A 26979-nucleotide genomic window follows, 5' to 3' on the forward strand; every position below is an offset into this window, starting at 1 on the left:
ACTACTCAGAGAAAGCCTAGTCCCACACAATCTAAAAAGATCCTTCCAGAAATTGCTCATAAATTGGTTGTCTTGGTCACTAACAATGTTTTGTGGTAATCCATGAAATCTAAACACCTCGCAAAAAAATAGTTCAACAACCTATGTGGCTGAAAATGAAATAGTGATTGGGAAAAAATGTGCAAAATTGGTCAAGTGATCAACCACCACATTAACACAATCTTTGCCTTGCACTTTTGGCAACCCTGTGATGAAGTCCATAGATATACATTCTCACTTCTTGTTTGGAATTGGAAGTGGCTATAATAAACCAACAGGATATGTATGATTTTTTTTATTCTCCTGAAAAACAACACATTCTCTAACATATCGTAGAACATCAGATTTTACACCCTTCCAAGTGAACCTCTCTTGAATCTATCGATAGGTTTTGAAATACTTGGGATGGCCTGCCAATGGTGAATCATGAAAGGACCTCAATACTACATTCTTCACTTTGGATCCTAGAGTCAAGAAAATCCTCCCCTTGTAAATGATAAGATCATTTACCACCATGTACCTATTATCATGTAGTGACCCATCAATAATACTTGAAGCCCAAGAATCCTTAGCATATTCTACCACAATCAAATGACTCCAATCCTATGAAACCTTGGTCATAGAGCTCAAATGTGGTCGGTGAGACAAGGAATCAGCAACTATATTCTATGAACCTTTGACAAAAGAAATGTGAAAATCATAAGATTGCAACTTGCTTACCCACTTTTGCGAATGGTCATTAAGATCTCATTGCCCAAGGAAATGTCTCAAGCTATTATGGTTTATTTTAACAATGAACTTATTACCCACTAAGTATTGCCTAAACTTGGCCAATGCATGCATAATGGCCAAAATTTCCTTGTCATGTATATTGTAATTCCTCTCAGAGTCCCTCAGCTTCCTACTTTCATATTCAATTGGATGTTTGTCTTGCATAAAGACAACTCCAATCCCCTCACCTGAAGCATCACACTGTAACTCAAGGGGTTTAGTAAAATTGGGCAATGCAAGCATTGGGCAAGTATTCATAAGTAGTTTAAACATCTCAAAGCATTCTTGTGCCTCACAAGTCTAAACAAAAGCCCATTTCTTAGTCAAATCTATAAGTGGAGCTACATGGCAAGAATACCCATTGAAAAATCTGTGATAGAATCCACATAAACCCAAAAATCCTCTAAGTTGTGTCAGATTCATCAAAGTAGGCCACTCAATAATTTCCTTGACCTTATCTAGATCCATCTAAACTCCTTTTGCACTAATGATGTAACTCAAATATAATAATTCTATCATGCCCAAGTCACATTTAGATTCCTTTGCGTATAGAGATTCCTTACCAAGAATACCCAAAACTATGTCAATATGTGCAAGATGCTCTTCCCATGTCCGACTATAAACTAATATATCATCAAAGAAGACTAAAACAAATCACCTCAACTATGAATGAAATACCCTATTCATAGTAGACTGGAATGTAGCAGGGGCATTGGTTAGCCCAAATGGCATAACCACAAAATCAAAATGTCCACAATGGCAACGAAAAGTTGTCTTCTCAATATCTTCTTCTCTCACATGAATTTGGTGGTAACCTGATCTCAGATCAATTTTGGAGAAGTACTTGGCACCATGCAATTCATCAATCAATTCATCAATCCTTGGAATGGGGTAGCAGTTCTTGATTGTTTTCTTGTTAAGCATTCTATAATCAATAAACATCCTTAGAGTACCATCCTTCTTTTTAACCAATACTATTGATGAAGCAAAAGGTGACTTACTTAATATAATATGCCCCATAGCTAGCAACTCCTTGATAGTTTTCTTTATCTCATCTTTAAGCCATTTAAGGTCCCTGTAAGGAGTGACTATAACATGCTTAGCACCATTTTCCAATTCAATGATGTGTTCTATCCCTCTATCTAGAGGTCTACCAGGTGGAATCTAGCTAAAGACCTTGTCATGCTTGATCCTCAGCTCTTTTATATCAAGATGATAAATAGGTTATTGTTTCTCTTCCCATGTTGGCTTCAAAACACAACCTGCTGCCCATTCAACTATGTCATGACACAAGAGATGTTCCATTTTCCTAAGGGATATAGTCTTGCAACTAGTATATCAGAGTGCTTTCAACACATGAGTTTTTGCATCCATCTCAAATCTCATTTCCATCTCATGGAGGTTGAGGGTGAATATTCCTATGTCATGTAACCATGTCATTCCCAAAACCATATATGCATGTCCCATGTTCACCACATAAAAATTTGCCTTGAACTCATAGTTATTCAAGTGCATGGGAAATTTTGAAATCATTTTGTCACACCTAAGAGTGAAACCATTAGCAACCTTAACTCGAATTCCATCAAACTTCTTAGTCTGTATACCATTCCTCTCAACAAGCCTAGTATCAATGAAATTGTGTGTCACACCTGTATCAAGAAGAGTAATAATCTTCTGACCAGCAAGAACCACTCGCATCCTAAAAGACCCTTCCTGCTGAATACTTTTGAGACAAGCCTCTTTAAGCTTCACTTCTTCCTCTAATTCTTCATCATGTTTTGATTTTTCTAATTCTAAATCATTAATTTCAGATTTCTGGTCCGAATCAAAATCTTCAATTAGTGCCCACATTGCACGATTTGACTTCTCCTTAGGTTTCATAGGGCAGTCATGGTTAATATCATATGGTCCCTTACAATAGAAGCATAGTTCCTTCTTCCTCAAATCATTAAGAGTCTCATGGTCGAGTGGAAAAGTAGATTTATCTTTGGCTTTGTCCTCCTTCTTAGGAAGCTTCTTGTTGTCATGACTGGAAAATGTTCCCTTTGATGTAAACTTCCTGGCAGGGGCAGAAATCTCCATGCTTCATGCCTTCTTCATTGCTTCCTATAGTGAGGGAGGATCGAAAGCTTTCAAGAAACCCTTCAATGGCTCCATCAATCCTTCCATGAATAAGACCACCAATCTTCTTTCACCGATGTTAGGAACCATGACTGATAACAATTGGAAGTCATTCACATAAGCATCAGGAGAACCATGTTGTTTTAGTTGTGCCAGTTCATAGAAAGTCACCTCAGGATCTTTGACATCAAACCTTTCATTCAACCTATTAGTAAACTCCTCATATGTAGTGATAAGGTTGTGTCCAAGAGTGACTAACCCATGATACCACCACTCATGAGCAGCTCTTTCAAGATATAGTGTGGCAAATCTTATGGCATCTTCTTCAAGCATTGGTCTCAAAGAAAGATAATTATCAAGCTTTTGAACCCAAGACCTAGCTATGCATTTGTTACTTCCATCATAGTATGGCATGGGAATCTTACCAAGTGTTTGTTGATAGTCATTTCTTGGAGCATAGTGATCATTCCTTTCTCCTCTCCTATTCCTTTGATTCAAGAATTGATCAAACATCCATATTTCTCTCATATTAGGAGGGAGATTGGTATACTCCAAGTAAGCCTGTCTAGCTTCACCTCCAAAAGAAATAGCTAGAGTAGCATTTGGTTGTTCTTCTCTTGGTATAAAGGTAGGGAAAAGGGGCCTAGGGGTTGATCCTCTAGTTTCTTTAGCATGATGTATAGACCTTCCCTCATTATTTCCACTATGTTCAGCTGTGTTTTGATTTTGAGTGGCTATGTTTTGATTTTGAGTGGCTTGCTGATCCATTTTTGCTAATAAGCATGACAACATATCAAGCATGGTATCAAATTTATTTTTAGCTCTTGCATCCCTAATTTCTTCTTCTGCCACATTTTGAATTGTTTTGCTGGTATTTCTTCTCTTAATGCTTTTGAGGATGTATCCCCTTCAACCTGTGCATTCTAATATTGTTGTTTTCGTTGTTCCCTATTATAACATCTAATTTCTTTCTCACTCATTTGTTGTTTGATTGTTCACAGGATGGCAAGATGAAAGCTCTGATACCATTGTAATGTGCCTTGCTCAAACTAATCACAAATTACCCTAATTTCTACTAGTAATAAATGATTATAGGATGCACAATGAATATAATTCTTCCTTTCACCTATTAATGCACTAAGAGAATAGGATGCATCTACAACCATGACATCTTTACAAGATCTAAATACAAACTAATATCAAATCCAATACTCTTTTAAAATAAATGCTTAATTCTAATAAAGACTGACACCTACAATGGTAGCATATAATATGCATGAATAAACAAGAGAAACCTAGATCTTGAAGTCACTTTGAGTCTCCGCTGACAATGTAATCAACATCTCCAGTTCTTATGCCCTAATGACAAGGTAATACAGTGTTCCTGCAACAAGCTCTTGTAGAAAATGTCCTACATATTCTTCCTCTTCACACCTGGCCCTTGGCCACAAATTCGGCACAATGAAGTGACTGTAATACCACCTCCAATTGGCAATAATTCAAGTGATGTTTAACACCCTCAAAATTTCTATCATTGGGAGTTTTCATCCCAATGACAAATTGACTATCTGTAGGCCCTTGGCTCCACAAATACATAAGCAAATATCAATAACAAATCTGGATGCCTTCCCATGAGGCTCTCTCCTCTATTTATATTATTCCTACCCCCCCTTCTAGAAGAATTATTAGTGTTATCTTATCGCACTATTCTAGAAGCTTCCTCCTTTCCACCAATAGATGAGTTATGCTTCATGACAATTCCCTAATATTAAATTAATTAAATATAAAGTCATCTCTTTTAATTTTTAAATTATTTAGTGACTTTATAAGAAATCAATTTAATTATTTCTACTTAGCCTTAGAAGGACAAAAGGCTAAGAAATCTATTGAGAGGCTAAAGAGATGGGGACATTATAGTGAGTCAGAGATCGAAGTTGAAGGGTAGCATTATGGTCTCATCTATTTCAGGAGGCCTATTATGTTTTAAGTTTAAGGTAGTGGAGGATATGATAGTGGTAATGGTAGGCTCCTAGTCATATGGAAAGCATAGCTTGGTGGTGGCCAAATGGTATTTGGCATTGGATCCAATAAAAGAACTGAATAAAATGGGTCCTATCTAGGTTAGGTTACTTGGCCTTCCCCTAGAGTTCTAGGATGAAAGGATCTTGAGATCTATTGCAGATTCCTTTGGACACTTTGTAGCAGGGGATTTGGTCACTTTACAGATATCCCAACTTGTCTTTACAATGTTGAATGTTAATGTGGCAGTGGGTACTTCGTTATCTAAGTCTATCATCCTGAGCTCAAAATGGGGTAAGAAGATTGAACCCATTTTTTATGAGAACGTGGATGTGTTTTTTCAATAATTCTCCTCTTTTGGCACTTTTTTGTTGACTATAAGAAGTTGGATAAAATGGCTGAGAAGAAAAATGAGGGTGATTTTGTAATGGGAGCCCTTCCTCCTCCTAAGGTCTTAGGGTGGAGGATAGCCTCTTGAGGGAAGTAAGGAGGTGACTCTCTCTCTTGGGAGGGAACTTGAAAAAAGAATTCCTCAAAAGGATAAGGATAAGGCATTGACTCCCTCCGCTTGGGGGGAGTTGAGTGACAACCCTAATGTTGGGTTAGGGAGGGTAAGAATGGAGGAGATGGAAGGGAGACCTGGCTTTGCCTAGAGACCTGAGTTATTTTACACATAGGAAGGGGAGTCTGAGGGTTTGGAGTAAGGAGAAATTGATTCATCCCCCTTTTTACAAGGTATTGAGGAGCTTCTTAGTACCCCCTCAAGGAACTTGCTGATGGAGGAGGTCTTTCAAGGTGGCACTGATTAGGCTGTGGAGAAAGTTGAGGTGAATGGCAGAGTTGAAAGAGAGGTGGCCAATGTGCATCACTGGAATGAGGAGGAGCTACCAATTAAGATGATGGAGCTAGCCCAGCTAGATGATAAAGAAGAGAAGTGGCAAACACAAACATGACAGACAAGGGTTTCAAGGAAATTGGAAGTGATTGTAGAGTTGAAGTTGGATGTAGGGAAATCTGGTACATAAATTAAGAAAGCCAAGTAGATGGCTAGGGAGATGGCAAGTGGTAGGAAAGCTACTTTGGAATCCTTAACAAAAGGTAAGAAATGATCTTTCTTTCTTGCAATATGAGGGGGTTGAATAGACATCATAAGAAGTTTTCCCTTAAATAGCTATTGGCAAACCAAAAAATTGATTTCCTGCTTGTCTAGGAGGTTAAAATGTCTATGGTTAACCTAGTCAATAAGGAAAGTTTTGTTTGGCCAAGGGCAAAATTTTGCTACAGTGAAATAGAATGTGCTTTAGGAGGGGTGGCAACCTTCTAGACTCTAGATGTTGGTAATGGTAGTCTTATCTATAGCTCTAAGTTCTTTCTTATTACTAGGCATAAGTTATGGGATAGGAAATGGAATATTATTAATGTTTATGCCCCTAACATAAGAAATGGTAGATATAGCTTATGGGAGGAACTATTAGTTTTTATTTCTTAAAACAAGAATACCTTTTCTATGGGAGATTTCAACTCACCTTTGTACCCTTCAAAGAAAATTGGAGAAACGGTTGATTTTATTGATAGTATGAAGGATCTAGCTAACTTTATAAATGATAACAATCTCTTGGATATGGAGATGCGTGAAGTGAAGTTCACAAGGTCAAATATAGAAAAGGGCTTGACTTGATCCTAGTTAGTCTAGATAGACTCTTGGTCTCGGCAGGGTGGGAAGGATTATCTTCCTCCTCCCTTACGAGACTACCCAGGATGGTTTCGGATCACACCCCAATCCTTTTTAATTGGAAAGAAGATTCCTTGGGGGCACAAGACCTTTTAGATATGAAATTATGTGGCAATCCCATCCTAACTTTAGCTCTAGAGTCACTAAGTGGTGGGGGATAAGAATAGAAGGGACAATGATGTATCGACTCTCTATTAAACTTGACAATGTTAGGAGAAATGTGGTGCCCTGGAAAAAATGGTTTTTTAGGGAAATATTTAAGACCAAGGTGGAGGTAGAAGGGAAGTTAGTGGAACTCCAAAAAGCTATAGAGGAAGGAATACCTATGGATAACATGATCTAGGAAGAGGGGAACTATAGCAAAGTTTGGAAGGAAACTATGAGTAGAGAGGAGATTTATTGGAAATAGTGATCAAGGGAGTTATGGCTTAAAGAGGGGGATAGGAACACTATGTTTTTTCATAGATAAGCTTCAATCCATAAAAGGAGAAACACTATTGACAACATTAACAATGACAATAATGTGAACCTAAATGAGCCTAAAGAGATTGGGAACTAGGTGATAACTTACTTCAGGAACACTTTTAAGGAAGAACAAAGGGACTCTAGAGAGGAGGATAGGCACTGGCTAATTGAGTCTATGCCCTCAGTGATCTTGGCTAAAGAGAATGAAGAGCTTGTGAAGTTGGTGACTAAGGAAGAAGTCAAAAGAGTGGTGTTTTCCATGAAAGCCTATAAATCCTTAGGTCCTAATTGTTTCCTGCCAGCATTCTTTCAACACTTTTGGGAGATAATCAAGTTAGACCTTCTTCAAGCAGCTTGTGACTTCTTTAGGACTAGGAAGCTCATCAAATAGCTCAATAAAACCTTCATTTCTCTAATTCCCAAGGTGAAAAACCAAAAGGGTCTATCTAATTTTAAACTAATCAGCCTTTGTATCACGAGCTACAAGATTTTCTCTAAAATTTTGGTGAATAGGTTGAAGCCACTTCTACATAAGTTTATTGGGAAAACCCAAAATGGGTCTATCCCAGGATGAAAAATCCTAGATGTTGCAATAATGATGCATGAACTTTTGCACTCTATGGAGAAAAGTGGTAATCCTAGTGTGGCCCTAAAACTAGATATCTCTAAAGCTTACAATAGGGTCAACTAGACTTTTATGTATAAAATTATGGAGAGGATTGGTTTAAGTCATAAGGTTATTACAATGGTAAAATGAATGGTGGAAACTGTTAACTATTCTGTGATGGTTAATGGGACACGATGGGGAAACTTTGGGGTGGGAGAGAGGACTTAGGTAGGGTGACCCTATCTCTCCCTACCTATTCATTATGGTGGCTAAAGTCCTTGGGAGAGCGTTTATGAGGAAGTGGGAGGAGGGGTAATCAAAGGAATTAAACCTATATCCACCTTACCTCCAGAAGTGATCCAAAAATTTGTGGATGACACCTTCCTTAGTGGGGAATCCTCGGTGGGCGAAGCTAGAGCTTGGAAATCAGTGTTGAAGATATATGCAATGAACATAGGATAGAAGATCAACTTCGACAAAAGTAAAGTTCTCTTCTGTAATAACCCCCTAGACCTCCAACAAAGGATTTTTAATACTCTGGCTTGTAATATTGTTGAGCTACCAGATACTTATTTGGGTATTCCTTTAACTATGAAAGAGGTTAGTGTTAACTTCTAGAATAACTTTCTGGAAAGGATGGAAAAGAAGTTGATTGGATGGAAAGGAAAAGCTCTGAGTAGTGCAGGTAAATTGAAACTTCTAATCTCCTCTCTCCAAGGATTACTAGTGTACTTCCTATCCATTTTCCAAATTACCCAATGTATGGCCAATAAATTAGAAAAAAATTAGCATAACTTCCTATGGTCTGGGGGAAGCAAGAAGATAAGTTTAAACTTGATCAGTTGGGATATAGTCTGTAAACCTAAGCACAGGGGAGGATTGGGAGTAAGGAAGACAAATGATTTGAATAATGCACTTCTCACAAAGTTGGGGTGGAATTTGATGAAGGGAGACTCTAATTGGTGTAATATAATGAGAGCTAAGTACCTTGGTAATCATAATTTCTTTCACTGTGCTTGGAGAAATGATCTTCCTATAGGCTCTAACATTTGGGGTAACATTATGAGAAATAGAACCCTTCTGAGGGAGGGTGTAAGGTGGCTTGCAGGGAATGGGAACCAAATCAATTTTTGGGAGGATCCATGGCTTATAGATAAACCCTTGTCAAGAACAAAGTTTGGATCCCTTCAATATAATATCCATCATATCGGGGGTAGAATGGTGGTAGATTATATTGGTCCAGAAAGAAAATGCAAGAAGATAAGGTTACAAGGGAATGACTTGATAGGAAAGGCCCTGATTGATGAGCTGAATTCTTTTCTTGAAGAGTACAGGATTCCAAGAAGAGATAGGACTAATGAGTTCATTTGGAGGGTCACCTCGGTTGGCGATTTCTTGGTTAAATCTTCCTATAAGATTATGTTTAATAAATCTCTTGAACCTAATGACTAGCGAAATGTTTGGTTTAACCATTTAATCCCAAAAATTAACATCTTTTGGTGGACCACTATCCATGGGAAAATTCTCACTATTGACAACTTGAGGAAGAGGGGGTTCCAATTACCTAATAGATGCTATATGTGTAAGAGGGAGGAAGAGAGCATCAACCACCTATTCCTACACTATAGATTTTCTTCTAAGGTGTGGGGGAAAATCCTCAAGAAGATTGAGATGAACTGGGTGTTCAATACAGGGGTGGGGCATTTGGTTAACTAGAGGGACCCTTTACCCACCCCCTACTTATCAACTTGTGGAAGATTTTTCCCCCCTATGTGTTTTGGGGTATCTAGAAGGAGTGAAATAACAAGATTTTTAGAAATGAGGAGAGGGAGGTAAGGGTTGTGGTTGATATTGTCTCCAAATTGATAATTGATAACATTAGATGCAGCAATTGGAGAAAGCCAACATCCCCCCCTTCTACCCTAGAGATAAGAATTGCAAAGTGCTGGTCATTGATGGATGGAATCATGGAGATTAACAACTCTAATCTTATGGCTAGAAAGAGAACTCAATGGAAACTTCTACTAGATAACTAGGTCAAACTTAATTTTGATAGTGCTTCCAGAAAGGAGGGTTCGGCGAGAGGAGGGATTTTTAGGGACCATAAGGGAAGGTTTCTATTGGCTTATGTTGGTCCATTAGGGAAAGTTTCAAATAATGTTACAGAAGTGATGGATTTGTACTAGGGTTTAAATTTTTTCATAAGTGTGGGATGGTGGGATGTACAAGTTGAAGGTGATTCTAAAGTCATCATTGAGATAGTTAAAGGCAATATGCAAGAGGGATGAGCCATCAAAACTATTATTGATGATATCAAGTATGAATTGGCCACCCTCAATAGATTTGATTTGAATCACATTTTTTAAGAGGGAAATAGTGTGGTTGATGGCATGGCACTGGTTGGCTTAAAACTGGAAGGGCTAAGAGGTTGGAGGAATTTGAATGCTTTGCCAAATTTGTTGAGGGAGTTGGTGAATAATGAAAAAAATAATGATGAATCGTAGCTGGCTAATTTTAATGTTGTTGAGCTAGTAGGGTTGAAACATGCTTGATGCTTATTACTCATGGTTCAAAAATTGGAAGTTTGAGATGGGGGATTTTTTATTCATTTTCCTTTATGGATCATTGTGTGCCATGTAAAAAAATTATTTATATTTTATAGATTTGTGGCATGTTGGGAATGATGGAAGTGATTAAGGGAAAGATTGTGGTAGCCAACTCGTGATCTTTCTCACCAATTTGGTAGGTTCCATTATTACTATCAAATGTAGTTATAATCTCCATTTATGGGTTTATCTTTCGAAGAGTGAAGTATTTTTTAGGGTCTGGGCTTTGAATAGAGAGAGTGAAGAGGAAAAAATTATAGAGATGGGAGGTGACCTATTGTGCATTGAACCGACTATAATCGATGATAGTATGACGAAGCCCTTGGCCTGGTACATTTTGAGAGAGGGTGGTTTTTTTCCTTTCATGGAGACCCTTAATGGTCATGGAAAGAATTACTCTATTTAGTTTGTAAACTCATGTGGTAATTGCAAGGTGACCATTAATGGTATCTCTTTTCATGTTTTAGAAGAGGTGATTTCCATGGCTACATGCATGGTGATGAGGGGATGAAAATGGAAAAAGGTGACATGGGTAATTGATGAAACTAGTCTACAATGATTCTTTGAGGATGGTGAGGAATTGGTTCGACATAGAGGGTGGTTTATGAGGGAGAAGTTGCCTGACCCATGGAATAAGGTTTGCCTGATTCTGATGAAATATCTAACCCTAGAAGGAAGGTATGGAGTTTGCTACTACTACCATTTTCCTCTTCTTAATCATTTCAGACATCATGATTTTATTTCAATTCCCTTCTTCTTGCTACATGATCTTGAAGATTCTGTTGTGGATGTGAGAGATAAAATGTGAAGGGGGGTTAATTTTACTATTCTACATCAGGGTCTTATTTTTAGGCTATACCAATTTGACCTTGCCTTGGTCCCTCCTAGGATTTTGGAAGTTGATATTTCTGTTCACTCAAACCCTAGGCCCCAAATGACCCCCCTTAGGATTACTGGCCCTAGAACCCCCACCCATTAGCCCTCTCCCGATGGGTCCCTAATTAATCCCTCCCCCAGGAGGAAAAAAGGAAAAGGTAAGGAGAAAATGCTAATAGAGTCAGAGGATGAGGAGAGAGGGGGAAGGAGGAGGTCAGGGAGGTTGGCTAACTCTCAGGCTAAGAGGAAGTTAAGGGAGGGAGCCTCACAGGAGGAAGAATCAGACTATGAGGATTCAGGTTGTCACAAAAAAAGAATGAAGGAGAAAACTGTTAACTTTGTTGAGGGAGGTACAGAGGGGTTGAAGAAGAGATTTCTGATACCTCTAGGTCAATCTTAGGTGATGGGAAGGAGAATAAAGAGGTGTCACATGTCTTGGTGATGGTTGTGCCTAGGTGTGTGGACCTAACTAAAGATCAATTCCCTAAAATGGTGGACAAGATACCTTACCCTGATACAATCTTCTCCCATGTTAAGGAAAGATCTAAAAAAGCCACTAACTCCCTTGTTGTGCTAGATACATAGACTAGCAAGGATGGTCATTTTGGTACTTCAGATAAGTCTGGCAATGAGCTATGGGAGAGAATTCAGGCACTGGCAGAAAGAATGGGATTGTTAACCATGTTTACAGTTAAAGTCACTCATGTGGCACCCACCACTCTGTGCTTGTTGAGGGAAGCTAAAGGGGACCTACCCAGGGAGGACTCCAAGCTACTTTATGACTTCCTAGTGGAAGACTGGGTGAATGTCCTCCTAGGGAAGAAGGAGGTCAAGAAAAATAAAGAGTTCCTCCCCCTTCATTTTTCTACATGTTGTTAATCCGCTGGTTTATAGAATTTTTTGGTTTTAACACTGTGACGCCTTTGTTTTTGTTAAGTGACTTCTATTAGTTAACAAGTATTTTGTATATAGCCTATAGTTATCTCTATAATTTTAGTATTTACTTATGTTTCTTACTAATAGGCATTTTTCTTAAATCCTGTAGTTATTGTAATGATTATAGTATAAACTTATGTTTTTGTTTTTAAATGATTTAGGGCTTAGTTATGTTCTGATGGTTATCTATTGGTAGTCCTCCAACTTGTCTATAATGGGCCAGCCCCCTTGTTTTGAAAAAACTTAGGATGGTTCAAAGAGTTGGTTTCATGATACGAGATTGGTCTCAAACACCTTGGTCTTAGGCTCCTAAACACTCTCCTAGATTTGAGAATGATGGTTTGTATCACTAGTTGTCCTCTCTATTATGGTGAGGCTCTAACTGGTTTGTAGATCCTCCTAATGTTGTTTCTCTTTCTCCTATTGATGTTGGTTGGTCCAGCCCTAGTGGTGGCTCTGCATAGCTGGAGGCCACTTCTTCTAAATGGTCTTTCCCTTGCCTTTCCCTTGCAAATCTTCCTCCCAAGAATGAGGAGGAAAAGAAAAAGGATAAAGATGCTACTAATGATGGGTGGTCTCTAGCCGACCTATCTATAAACCATGTTGATGTAAATGAGGTTTAGATGACCACAAAGATCCTCCCCTCTTAGATGTCACTTCTCTTGCATAGCAAGAGATTATTTATACTAGTTTTCTAAATGAATAGTTTGCAAGTTGTCAACCTTATTACTATGTTAACTTTCATGGGGTAATCTTCTATCCCATGACCCATTTTTTGAATATTCACATTCATATTTCCAAATTATAGTTACTTATCTCAAGTCGTGCATTAAATTGTATATATTATTTATCATTCTTAGGCCATACATTTTAAACTTGTTGTCTTGCCTCATAGAGAAGGTTTGTGTATTTGTTCTTGCTTGGAATCCAAAATTAGGATATTTTGGCTTGAGTATTCTTATTTCCATTAAATTTTTTTATAAAAAATGAAAAATTTCCTATGCCTAATATAAGATCACATTAAAAAATTACAGTCCTCATAAAATAATAGATGATAGGAACCTTTTGAACCTTCCATATAAGTTTCATAATATAGTTATACAAATTTATGAATTTTATAATACACGATACCATATGATAGTGTACTTAATAAAAAATTATAATATTACTTTTTTAATGTAATAGAGTCCTTGGATAGTTGGCAATATTGCATCTTCCAAAAAAATTGATTTTTATTTGTTTGTTGTTATGTTCCAAATGGATGATTTTTGTGTTCTAGGTAGCAATTATTCCAATTGGATCATTATCTTATGTGATACTTATGGTGTTCTCTAGACATCACAGATATCTTATGTCTATCTTCATAGTTCAAGCCAAAGTTTTCAATGAAGGTATCTTATGATTGGTCAAGTCATATATTTGGTTTTCTATTCTATAGGCTAGGTTCGAAAGATTTAGCTTGTAATGGAGATGCATGCTATTTAAATCCTAATGGTGCATTGATCTATTCTATCACACATATGAGATACCTCAATATTTTATTGATCATAATGGAGTATTTATTTAAGGGACATTCTTATGGATGTAGGTCTTGACCTATATTATTGCAATAAATTTTCTTTATCTTAGAGATTGTTAACTTGATAAGCCAAATTGTAGCTGGTGATCTCGTATATAAGTATATTAGTAGTTGTTTAGTAGTGGTAGAAGGAAAGTAAAGAGAGAAGCAAGTAGATATAGATATAAAATATCTATAATAAGGCTTATGTCCTTAGAAATGAGTATGTCTTCTAAAAATATATAATCTAGACTTTTAGGTCAACTCGTTGATACTTGAAGTTCATTTTTCCTTATTTTATGTTGTTGTTTACTATCTTGTTTTGTCATTTCCATGGCTAATCTCTAGCTACAAGGTTCAAAATATTACTAAGGGACTTTTCTCGCCTTTACTATGTCAAATTGAGAATGGTTTTAATTTCACAAGGATATACTAGGGAACAAAAAGAGTGTTTTTATATGAAGCTTAATCAAACTTAGAGGTAAATGTTTCCCCACTTTATTCAACATGGTTTCCCCCCCAAAATTTACTACTGTAGTTCATGAGAAGCGTGCCCAAGATGGGGCCAAGAGACAACGCCCCTTGTAAGGTCCTAGGACAAAGCCCCAATTGTTCTTCCTCTCATAGTATAGTGTGGGGTCAACGAGATATAAACGTATAGAGGTTTTTGGGGTACTGCCCCTGAAAGCTTAAATGTCTTTCTATTGTAAAAGTTTTGAGAGTTATTTTTCTATTATTCAACTTATTCTAACTCTAATTTTGTAAGTGGAAAAAAGATTTTATAAATGACATAGGATTAGGGATTTTTTAATGTAAGGTGAGACAATAGCTTCTTGCAATGGTATTAAGCTCAAAGTGATTCAAAATCATAGTCAAGTTGTAATCACTGGATAATAATAATATTAGACTCATTGTTTGATGGATGTAGCCTAGGGATTGGGTGACCATGTTAAATCTTCATATCTTGTGTTCTCTTCTATGTGCATTATTTATTTTCTAATATTGGATATAGTTGTATGTAATTATTACTTATTTCTCTTTAATCCTAGCAAAGAGAAGAAAGGGAATAACAAGATTGATTCTCCATTATTGTATAAGAAAACTAGAACCTAGACGAGTAGAAAGATGAGAAATATTAGAGTATTTAGAGAATTTGGATTGAAACCTCTCTCTAGGTTATTCTAGCTAGATATAGGTTATCATCCTTTAATATTCACCATAGAAAGACTACCCAAGAAGAGATCATTTTGGCTCATCCTCCTCTATTAAGTGGAATCCTTCTCCACATCATATAGTAGAACCTCCAAGTAAACCTATTCAAATATTACCTATGGCTTAAAAATTTTCTTGATAGATAATACAACTCAAGTTAATAATATTGAGGTGTTAGAGAAGTTTGAAGAATTTATCCTTAACATAGTTCAATTTATGATACAAGTAATGATTTTTATAAATAAATCAATGAAAGGTGCATAACCTTGGACATCAACAATACACAAATCTTAGAATTTCCCTCTTCAAAGGTCAATATATTTGGTTGTGATAATTATTTGAATAACAAGAAATACAAGTTATACTATTATTTGCATATAGTGGAAATAAAAAAAAACAAGCAAGTTACAAGTGCCGAGAGAGAGAGAGAGAGAGAGAGAGAGTAGAAAATAATTAATATAAAATATACTTATTAATTTAATACATTACTATTTGTATAAAAAATACAAGACTGTTTACAAATATTAAAATTTATATTGCTTAAAAGCATCTCAAGATTTATTTATTTTTCTTCTAAAACTGTAAACAAATTATTTTTTTATTATATTAGTTTAAAATCTTCTTTCATAACTTCTTTACATCGAAGAAACTTATTTCAAATTTAAATTTGATACTTTTTATGATATACACAGCCAATATTTGAGCTATCTTAGACTGAATGTTAAATTATTATTACAATTAACTTGAGGTTGAGTTTTAATGGATATAGTAGAAATGAAAAAAAACAAACAAGTTACAAGTGCAGAGAAGGAAATAGGCTAGAAAATAATTAATATAAAAATATAGTTATTAATTTAATATATTAAAATTTGTATAAAAAATACAGGGCTATTTACAAATATTAAAACTTATTCTACTTATAAAAATCTCAAGATTGTTAATTTTTTTTTTCAAAAGTGTAAATATTACCATAAAATCTTCTTTCTTTAACTTTTTAACATTGAAGAAATTTAATACTTTTATGATATACACAGCCAATATTTAGACTATCTTAGATCGAATGTTCAATTAACTTGAGATTGAGTTTTAATCAGACATTTACCTGTATGAAAAATTCCACTTAATAGAGAAAAATAAAATGCATTGGTATATTAGTGGAAAAATAAAATGCATTGCATCTGTCTTTCATCTAGCATCGTAATTTTTGATGGCTTGTTTACAACTAAATATTGACAAATTTAAAGCGAAAAGGCCTAAAATACCTCTGCCTCCTCCAACCGTTCCTACCACGTCGTGAAGGTTCAAAGAATCCAAGAAATCCTTGCGGCCATTGATTGATACCAATGCAGTGTACCTTTTATATGGAGTTATCCTCTGAAATTCGTAATTAGCATTCCTGCAAAAAGATTGAGGCGGGGTGTAAATAGGAAACAAATGAAAGAAAGGACATTAATCACACAAATGCAGAACATAGTGGCAAATCAGGGAACACAACAAAGAGATGAAGAGGTGAAGTAGAGCTTACCTATCAGGCCTGAGAGGTGATATTTTTTTAAGTTTCTTTAGTACTGTGAAAGCTTCCTATCTATAAGAAAAATAGCGGAAAAAGTTTATATAAAAGTTCTTGTTTCCTTGGGGTCCAAGATTCTCATCGTTCGGTTGAAGATTAATTGCAACATGCAACATACATATTAAAGGAATTTGGAAAAAAAAGGGGTTCCTCTTTTTCACAATAAGAACTATATTAGCTATCAAATATGTAAATAATTAATTACAATGACGTCGTTTAACCATTTATTTAATGAAAAGATTGAAAAGTCTGATCTCTCATGATCCTCGTGGGCGTCTAAAGTGTTATTATTACTCTGTGGAACTATTTAAACGCACCCGAATTCTGAGTATTTGGTGGGCTGGCTACATCAGAAAATAGATTTTCTATTAAATGCTGACCAAATTTCCAAACAAAACAATATGTGGAATTATCAACTTCCTTTTCAAAAACCCACGCCAAAAGCATGCCTTCCTGTCGAACGAAAATTATAGATGAAAAAAACGGAATATGGAATCAATGCGCAATGATTACACCAAAACCCTACAAAAGGGTGGTCACAACTGATAGACATCGTCTAATTCCAGAGCCCATGTGACTCCCGCCGAGTGCTGAAACTAGGGACGTTATTTTCATTGTACGCATATTATTAAATGAATGAAAATAACGCAGCACGAACAGAGTAACATAGCTGACGTATTGGACTACGTCAGAGATGATGTCAGTTGTGGGAAAGACAATTTTGAGCCCGTGTCTATGGGACCATCACAATGCATAAAGTGAGACCGGTGAAATAGAGAGGATGGGCCTATTTTTCTAATAGAGTGTACAGTTGGTTGTTTTTGGAAATTTTGAAAATACAGTAGTTTTTAAACTTTATTTAATAAATTAGGATGGATTCTTTATGATTTCATTAGTTTGTAGTAGAAAACAACAAAAAATTTACAAAAAAACAAAAAACAAAAGGGGTAGTTCTTAAATTTTCATATTTTGTCTTTTTGGTACATTGAAAGATAACCTAAGCCAAATAAAAGTAAGGACAATTTGAAAGATGATTTCAGAAACAATAGTTTCAAGTAGTGTATATGGGGCAATACAACACAATATAAGTGGGATAATGTGAGAGATGATATCACTTGCTGAAAAAACAATTTTAGGAGGCGTCTATGGGCCATCTAATGCATCCACTAAATTATAGTCTATATTACAAGTGTGACAAACAAAATATATTATAGGTCCTATGTGTTTTGGTGGCCTTGAAGACATTTGTAATATTTCAATGTCTCACATAATCTGACTTTGGGAGAGGATAAAATTGTTCACAAAATCTATAAGCATGATCTTATCCTAGATAGTACGAACATCACAAACTGTGCAAGCGATAATTTGACAAGTATAGGTATAAATTTAAAATATTGTAAAAAAAACAATTTCTATAACTTTCCAAATTCACTTTCAACCCATTCAATTTCACTAGAAGATTACGATAGTCCATGATGCAGGAGCGTCCTAGGCTTACTTGCAATCCTACATGTTTGGAGTGATTTTGGTTAAGTGTTGAGGAGCCTCGAGCTTTTGGTGTAGTTATGTCTTCATTGTTAGGGATGTGTTGGAGACACATTCGAGTTGGATGGATTGAGTTGAAGTTTGAACTATTTTTCCCTTGATGCTAGAATTGCAGTTTTCTAATTTTTGGGTGCCTGTTACAAACTGTGTAAATAATTTTGCACAATGAATGAGAGGTTGCAGACTTTAGGGATTGAAGAGGGCCTAGATTACTATCTTTGGTTAGAGGCACAATTTCTAATTCCTTACAAGTTGGGAGATATGGAAATTCTCCTTGAATATCGATTTCTAGTAGTTTTGCATGATAGTTTTCTATGCTTGACATTTAGAATGGATGCACAATTATCCTTGGTGAATTAGCCTTTGTGCCTTTAAGGGTTTGTAGTGAACCTAAATTTCTACCTTCAGTTTGAAGCATGAGTTCTAATTCAATCGAAGCTATGAGATATCAAAAAAAAATTTGGATATCAATTTCTAGACATTTAATTGCTATTGCAAATTGACTTGTGGCTCTTCAAGTATTTAATTTTAGTTTTTAGCATTCTAGACAAACTTGTGGCTTAGATTGGTATAAGTAGGGGTCTTGTGGAGTCTTTTAGTAATTTATTAGGGATGGAATGATGAATGGATGCGAATTTGAAGAGCTAGAGTTGTGGCTTAGGAACTAGAGGATCTACTGGTGGATTTGAGGGTACAAGTGTGGATTCCTCTTAGTGTTCTTACCTAGTTACACATCTGGAATAGCTAAGATTGGTTTGTAAATTGGATCTCATTTTTGTTGGATCTTGCAGAATTGATTTTGTAATTGTTGTTTGTATTTGGTCCTAACTTGAAAGGCCTTACAACCAGGCATATTACATGTAATCAATTATTTTATTGTAATTTGGTATCAGATCTTGTATTGTTGCTTCTCAACTGTTATGTTTCTGCTCTGTGGTTATATAGTTGGGGGCTAGGACATCTCCTTTGGGGATTCTCCTACCTTGCATTGTGTCAGGTGCAATCAGAGCCTAGTTGTTCCTAAGTGTGTTGATAGATTGTTAAAGCTGAGGTAGTTTACACCAAGATTTGCAAAGAAGGTTTATCTTGTGGTTGACTTATCTTCTAGATTGGTAGATTTGTTGCTTAGGGTTTGTTATAATTTTGGAAGATGCTTCCAAGAAGATTGGGCCCTAGGGAAATTGATTATCTTAGTGATGATGTAGAAGAAAGGATCTAAGAGAAGATGAGAGCAGAATTTAGATCTGAGATTGCATTGATGAAGAGTGACATGATCATTGAAATTGTAAGTGCTTTAGGTGGTGTACCTAGACATGGGTACTGAAGATGGTTATGAAGAAGTTGCCAAAGACTTTGAAATTGCTAGATAGAGTAGTGAGGACAAAACTAATCGTGTGGAGAGACCTATTGGAATTAAGGCTGGTCAGTTTGCTTGACCTAGATCTTAGTTGAATCTTAAACATAAGATGGAGGTTTCTAATTTCTTGGGTACTTTGAATCCTAAAGACCTAATTGATTGATTGGTGAATTGGAGACTACTTTGAGCTTGATGATATTGAGGATCCACTTAGAGTAACATGGGCACAAACTAAGCTAAAGGGACATGCTACTCTTTGGTGTAAAGAACTATAAAAAGATAGAGAAGAGGAAGGTGAAATGAAGATCACTAGATGGAGGTTGATGGCGACTAAGTTGAAGGCTAAGTTCATTCCTATTGATTATGAACTTGAGTTATTTAAAAGGTTTGCAGAATTTGAAGTAGAATGATATGACTATGAAAGATTATATAGAGGAGTTCTACAAGTTGACTATTCAATCTGGGCATACAGAATTGCCAAAGGAGAAGGTAGCTCAGTATGTTAATGGTTTGAGATTCAATATTTAGGATGATGTTGGTATGTTGAATATTTCCTTAGTTGAGGATGCTTATCAGTATGCTTTGAGAGTAGAGGAGAAGCTAAAGAAGAAGAATCAAGGTAGTTCCTAAGGGAAGGAGAAGCATGATAGTTTGGCACAAGCTAAACCAAAATTAGAAGGTGAACCAAAACCTATTGAATATAAAAGAAGGATAGGTGGAGTTGGGTTCAAAGATAATTGTTTCAAGTGTGGTCAAGAAGGGCATAGATCTTTTGAATGTTCGATTGGGAGGATGACTACTATTGTGAATGAGGTTGCAGTCTAGGACAGTTAGCCTAAGCAAGGAGAGAGTTTGATAGCTCAACAAGTATTGGTTGGTGAGAGCACAATGGATTCCTATCAAAGAATTAGTTTGTTTTGGACTTGTTGTAAGTCTAGTGGTAAAGTCTGCAAAGTGATTGTAGATGGTGGTAGTACTGATAACCTTGCTACTGAAGAGATGGTTTAGAAACTTGGTTTAAAGAGAGTGAGACATCTTTATCCTTACCAAATTGGCTAGTTGCAAGGTAAACATGCTTTGGAAGTGAGGGAGCAAAGCCTTATTGATTTCCAGATTGAGCAATATAAGGATCAACTATTGTGTGATATTGTGGATATGAACAGTTGTCATGTATTACTTAGTAGACCTTGTTAGTATGATTGCAGGGCTATGGATGATTGTGTTAGGAATGTGTTTACTATTGAGAAAGGTGGTAGGAAGTTTTCCTTGATTCTTTTGTAGAATGAAGAGCTCGGTAGGAGGAACCTAAGTTTTGGTAGTTGAGTTGAGTTGATAGATTTTGAGAAGGTTGGAGATCAGCATGGAAAGTAGACCTATCGAACACCTATGGTGGATATGAAGAAGAAGAAGAAAAACAAGGGAAAGAGTGTACAATTTGAAGACTTGGAGGACATGTATGTAAAGAAAAAATTTGGGATTTATGTGTTGAATCCTAAAAGATATTCTTCCAATTACTAAGACATCTTTTTGAACTTGGGGTGTTTGATGCAAGAGCATCCTAGGCTTGCCTACAATCTTGTATGTTTGGAGGGATTTTGGTTAAGTGTTGAGGAGCTTTGAGCTTGGATTTTGGTGGAGTTATGTTTCAATTATTAGGGATGTGTTGGAGACACATTGGATAACATTTCCACATGAGTGTATAGAGATTGGGTGGATTAAATTGAAGTTTGAACTATTTTACCTTGTTGCTGGAACTGCATTTCTCTAGTTTTTGGGTGCCTATTATAGACCATGTAACTAATTTTTTGCAATGAATGATTGGCTACCACTTTAGGGATTGAAGAGGGAATACATTAATATCTCTAGTTAAAGGAACACATTCTAATTCCTTATAAGTTAGGAGATATGGAAATTCTCCAAAAGTATCAATTTCTGGCAATTTTGTGCGATAGTTTTTTGTGCTTGACTTTTAGAATGGATGTGCAGTTATCATTGGTGAATCAAACTTTTTACTTTTATGGGTTTGTAGTGGACCAAAAATTATACCTTTGATTCTTCTAATTCAATGGGAAATATGAGATATCACAATTTTTCTAGGATATCAATTTCTAGACATTTAATTGCTATTGCAGGCTGACTTGTGGCTCTTCAAGTATTTAAATTTAGTTTTTAGCATTCTATACCAACTTTTTTCTTTGATTAGTACAATCAGGGGTCTTGTGGAGTATTTAGTAATTAAGTTGGGATGGAGTGAAGAATAGATGTAAATTTGAAGAGCTAGAGCTCTGCAGCTTAGGAACTAGAGGATCTCTTGGTGGACTTGAGGGTACAAGTGTGGATTCTTCTTGGTGTTCTTATCTAGTTATGCATCTGGACTAGCTAAGATTAGTTTGTAAGTTAGATCTTGTTGGATCTTGCAAAAATGATTTTTTAATTGTTGTTTGTATTTGGCCCTAACCTAGAAGGCCTTACAGCGGGGCATATTGCATGTAATCAGTTATATTATTGTAATTTGGTATTAGATCTTGCATTGTTGCTTCTTGTTGTTGTGTTTCCATTGTGTGGTTATATAGCTAGGCATTAGGACATCTCCTTTGGTGATTCTCCTACCTTGCACTATGTTAGTTCGTAAATTCTATAAGCATGGTCTCATCTTCATAGTTCTAATATGATAAAGCGTAGAACACATAGCTTGACAAGAGTACATATAACTTTAGAATATCAAATCACAACATAGAGTGTACTATACTCAATGGGAAAAGGAGTTCAAATAAATTTCTTAACCTCTTTTTAAAATTTTCATTCACTTATTAGCATTTGTTTAAGGTATAATTATAGAATGTAGTTTTCACATGTTTTGATATTTCTAGGGCTACAATGTGCATGAGCCATAGTTTAGCAGGTGTATTTATAATTTTAAAATATTGTGGAAACAAGAATTACTTTTATCCTTTTCTATAATATTCTATGCATTCAACTTTGTTAGAGAGATACTATAGCCCACAAATTTAATGGGCATAATCTTATCTTGACAGTTCCATTGTGACAAAATGCACATGTCATAGGTTGACAAGTGCACTTATAGTTTTAGAATATCAAGTCAAACACCAAGGAAATTATACACAATGGACAAAGGTGTTAAATGAATATCTTACCATTTTTGCTAAATTTATCATTCACATATTCACATTTAAATGCACACTATGATTATTATTATTAGCTAGAATTATATACTATTTAAGTGTAACAATATAGAACCATTTCACATTGTGGCCCAAAAAAAATTGAAATTCACGTACATGATTTCACTTTCTCTAAGATATTCTTTAGCATTTAGTTTAAATATCACCACTAAAACTATTTAAATGCAAAATATTATTATAGAGTTTAGTGTTTAGCTTAGGTGAAGTTATAAGTCATATTTTATGATAATTAAAGTATTTTTTAAATCTCAGAAAATATACTTCTTTATTAGTGGTCCAAGCAGAACGTTGTTCATTTGAACTACAAATGAGATACGATAAATGTCTAGAGATAACTAATCTTCACTATCACTTGAATTCAAGTTTATATAAAATATTTCCACAAAACTTTGCAAAATGGGTAGTGGTGAATAGGAAAATGAAAGCCTAATGGTTTTTAACCAAATTAGGTTATACTCTATCACAATTCCTCATAAGGCATCTACTTTCCCCAAATCTAAACAAATTGAGTCAATATAATCCTAAGAACTTGGGATCACACATGCCTTAACAAAACTGAGCCTTTCATCACTCTTGAGTTGCTAGATTCAACTTGATGATGGGTACTCGTGTTAATTACACAAATAGATAATAAATATAGAGAAACAACAAAAAATTGCAAGAAGAAAAAAATGGGCTTCTTATTATCTCCAAAAGCATAGAATTATTGATTTTATAAGTATAACTTGCAAAGTCGCATGGACATTCCCTTACAATATTCTATAAGCCAAAGCTAGGAATTACCACCCAAATTTTCCCTAGACAACCCTATGGGCCATTCTTATATAGGTGATTTCCACCACCCATGAAGGTTCTAGAGTTTAGTCCTAATCCTTGATGCTAAACAACCCTAAAGTTATTTCATTTTTCATATTTATTGCATTATAGTAAACTCAAAACAATTATAGATCATAATTTTACATAGCCCAACTTTTAGAGGCCATAACCTTTTAACCATAGCTCTGATCAAGTTTTATAACTACTTTTTGGAAAATGGAATCTCCTAATCTATAATACTATGACTATGAAAAGATCATTAGTCTGCTAGGTTCAACCTTATTTTAGAGCCTTGAAGTCCTTCAAATTTTTATTCTAGATAGCTAATCACAAAGTGCTCCACTAACCCTTGATATCTTTTAAAAGGGGCGTACTACAAAATATTTAAGCGATAGCTTGTGTTAGGCTGCACCCTACCACTTGCACTATAAATAAAGGTATCTAAACTATAGAGGTGAGGTCATCTAATCTTCTCCTCTAGGAAAATGTTTTCCTCAAGTAGGGATGGTGTATATATCTTGTGTACCTATATAAGGTTGTCCTCTTTCTCTTGGGGTCATAGTTTTTCAAGTGTCATTGAGATATGCTCCCACACCCATACCTATGCTATTAACACTTCTGTAACCCATCTCTTCCCTTCTCACTACACCATATCATGTAAACTTTAATATAGATCACATAGAATACTAGGGGAACATGCCATATGTTGAGAACATGACATCAAGTAGCCAACAAGTCAACCTACTCGAAAGCCCTGCAAGCTCCTATATGTGTCAAGAAAACACCCTATAAGGGAGAAGAGGATGTATGCAATTACGTACTCCTCACTGTAGGTCATCATCATGTACTCCCTCCTGATGTGCTAATCTATAATGATATCATCTAAAAATACTCAACACGTAGCTCAATTATACCATCTTTAGGAGAATGATGAAAGTATACACATAAGAAAATCAAATGTCAACATCAATATCATCTTATATATAAAAATAAAGATCTATCATGAATTCAACATCATGAGTGTATTCATAAAATTTTAACACAAGATTCTTGAAGAATGTAGTACAAATCCTCCAATGTGATCACCACCTCCCTAGTGGACAAATAGATGGTGTTATACTTAGAATGGAAACACTCTACAAGTGTTTTAATAGCCTATATTTTCCCCTGATTTGTAGCAAATGCAGAAGTAACTTAAGTCCCATGCAATCTAGAACATCAAGATCATTATCATCCAAATGCCAAACTAGGAATAGGCCCATGGGGTATGCGTAGTGAATATGTCAATATGGAAACCTCCTCTATAGCTTTATAAGGCAAAGACTATGATAGAATTCATTAATGGTATATCAAAAAACTATCTAAAAGATATTAAATAATAATACAAATTAATCAAACATTTAATTGGATGATCAAACATACGACAAAGTGGATTAAAAATATTGCAATAATATTATATGTTGACCAAGCAACATACGATATATCATTCCAAACCATAAGATAAAACTTGATCGTGCAATAATATAGAAAAATGGAGATGTGGTACAACATATTTAGGTGATATATCATATGATGCAACATAGAAAAACATACAATAAAACTATTTATCAAAGGATGGAACAAATTTTTGACCCTAGAAATGCAAGAAATCTATAAAAAAATGTATAAATTTTGCATTGGTTTTCAATTACATAGTGTTGCCCACTTATTTTTCATGCAAAGACTAAGTAATTGTCAAAGTTTTTGAAATCCTATGAGTTATTAAAACTAAAAGATGACCCTCTTGAAGGTTCAAAGTTTGAGATCAATATTACTAAAAAATATTGAGTCAGCTACATTATTGCCCTTGGTTATTTTTCATTAGTAGGAAATTAGTAGGAAGTCTTTGTAATTGAAATTGAACTATGAACCAAAAAATTAAAAATTCAATGTTCAAATTCCTATGTATGCGGTGCTATTTGGGCTTGTTGTGAATAATGTTCTACTTGACACTTATTAAAAAGGCATTCCTCAGTGTGAAGTTGAACTATTGAACCTTACTTTTATCAATTCAAAGTTAAAAGTTCATAGTATCATGGTGAGTACTTGGGCTATATATTTAAATCCTCAAAATATCTAATTTTAAAGTGTCTCTAGATGATCAACTTAAACTTTTCAATGTCACTTTTCATCATTCAAAGTTCAAATTTTAGAGACAATAAATTTTTTCCTACATAAATGTAAGATGTGACTATCATGAAGTGACATACACGAGGGATGAAAAACCCCATTTTAAATGATTTTTTTTGAAATGGTGAAATTGGAAGTAAGATTTTCTATGTACTAAGTAATTCACATTTAAACTAGTTGCATATCATCTAATCAATGTCATTTTTCATAGTAGGATTAAAAAATGTTAAACGAGTGAGATTTTTCACTATAAATTTCTCCTTTCTAGTGCCTAAATCACTCAAAATATAATCATTGTACTAGTGCTTGGAAGAGATGAATTAGAGACAAGGTAATGACTTCGTCTTGTTATGAAATTGGAATAAAATTTATGAGTGAGTCCAAAGGTCCTTTGCAATTTCTTGTTTCAAGTTCTTGCTATGTAATTAAGGGTTTTTTAATTCTTCCCTTTCTATTTGTTGTAAATTTCTAGGAGTTTTCTACTAAGTATCAAATTGTACTCATCTTAACCCAAATTTCCCAAAGAGGACAAAACCACTTGCTTAATTGATTTCCTCCCAAAGATAGGGGATACAATATTGAGTAATAAAAATATTGAAAGTGTTATGGATAGAATTGAGAATGCAGAACTTGAGTCCATGGCTGATAACATTTTCAAGAGTTCAATTTGACTCAAGATGGAGGGTTTCTAAGGGTAGAGTTATCTCCAAAGTTAGTACTTGAATGTAGAGACATATATGGTGTGGTAGAGAGATGCATTAAAATGTTTATTAAGGAATTATTGGTCCAAATAAGTAGGGAAACTATAATGGCCACCATGAGAATCCTTCCCCTATAGACATATGAAGAATGAACTATTAGCTTGTCCTATAGCCAATTTTCCACGAAGAAGAAAGACTATAATAATATCATTGGTTGAAAATGGTTATTGAAGCCAGAGAAAGGAGGCTCTTATTTACCAAGACCCTTGACAAGAAAGCATCTAACAAAAAAGGTTAGTGACATTCTCCTCCTCCTGAATAGAGTGAAAGATAATTAATATGTCTTTCTTTGGGAAGACTAGATCTAATTTTTCATCCAAGAGATACTTAGGGAAAATAAGTATATAGAATGGGCTAAAGTGATTAACAATAAGCTACATGAAGAGATCAACCAAGCTATAGGAACAAAGAGGTTCTATATGATTTCATATTTTTATACATGTTAGTTTCAAAGAGTGGAAAATCTCACCATACTTGTTTCTCTTTATATATAACTTATCATATCCATCTTCATCTTTCTATATTTCCTTTCTCATTTATTCCTTATGCATATTCTATATGCATTAATATTTACCATCTCTATCCACCCCTTTCTCCCTAATATTAATACTATAAT

General features: G+C 35.1%; 1 protein-coding gene across 2 annotated transcripts in view; it reads right to left on the reverse strand.

The window, feature by feature from the left end:
• LOC149580589 (uncharacterized) overlaps positions 1–16606 on the reverse strand; it is a 34876-nt gene extending 18270 nt beyond the window's left edge. For both annotated transcript variants that reach the window (XM_089814243.1, XM_089814233.1), the window contains exons 1-2: positions 16468–16606; positions 16205–16338 (exon numbers count right to left, since the gene is read on the reverse strand). The gene's annotated coding sequence lies outside the window, so the exon portion shown is untranslated. The remainder of the gene's footprint in view (positions 1–16204; positions 16339–16467) is intronic.
• Between the last annotated feature and the right edge of the window lie 10373 nt (positions 16607–26979).

Source organism: Cupressus sempervirens, chromosome 1, assembly GCF_028749045.1.
Source record: "Cupressus sempervirens isolate cs-2001-9-10 chromosome 1, ASM2874904v1, whole genome shotgun sequence".
NCBI classification, from domain to species: Eukaryota; Viridiplantae; Streptophyta; class Pinopsida; order Cupressales; family Cupressaceae; genus Cupressus; species Cupressus sempervirens.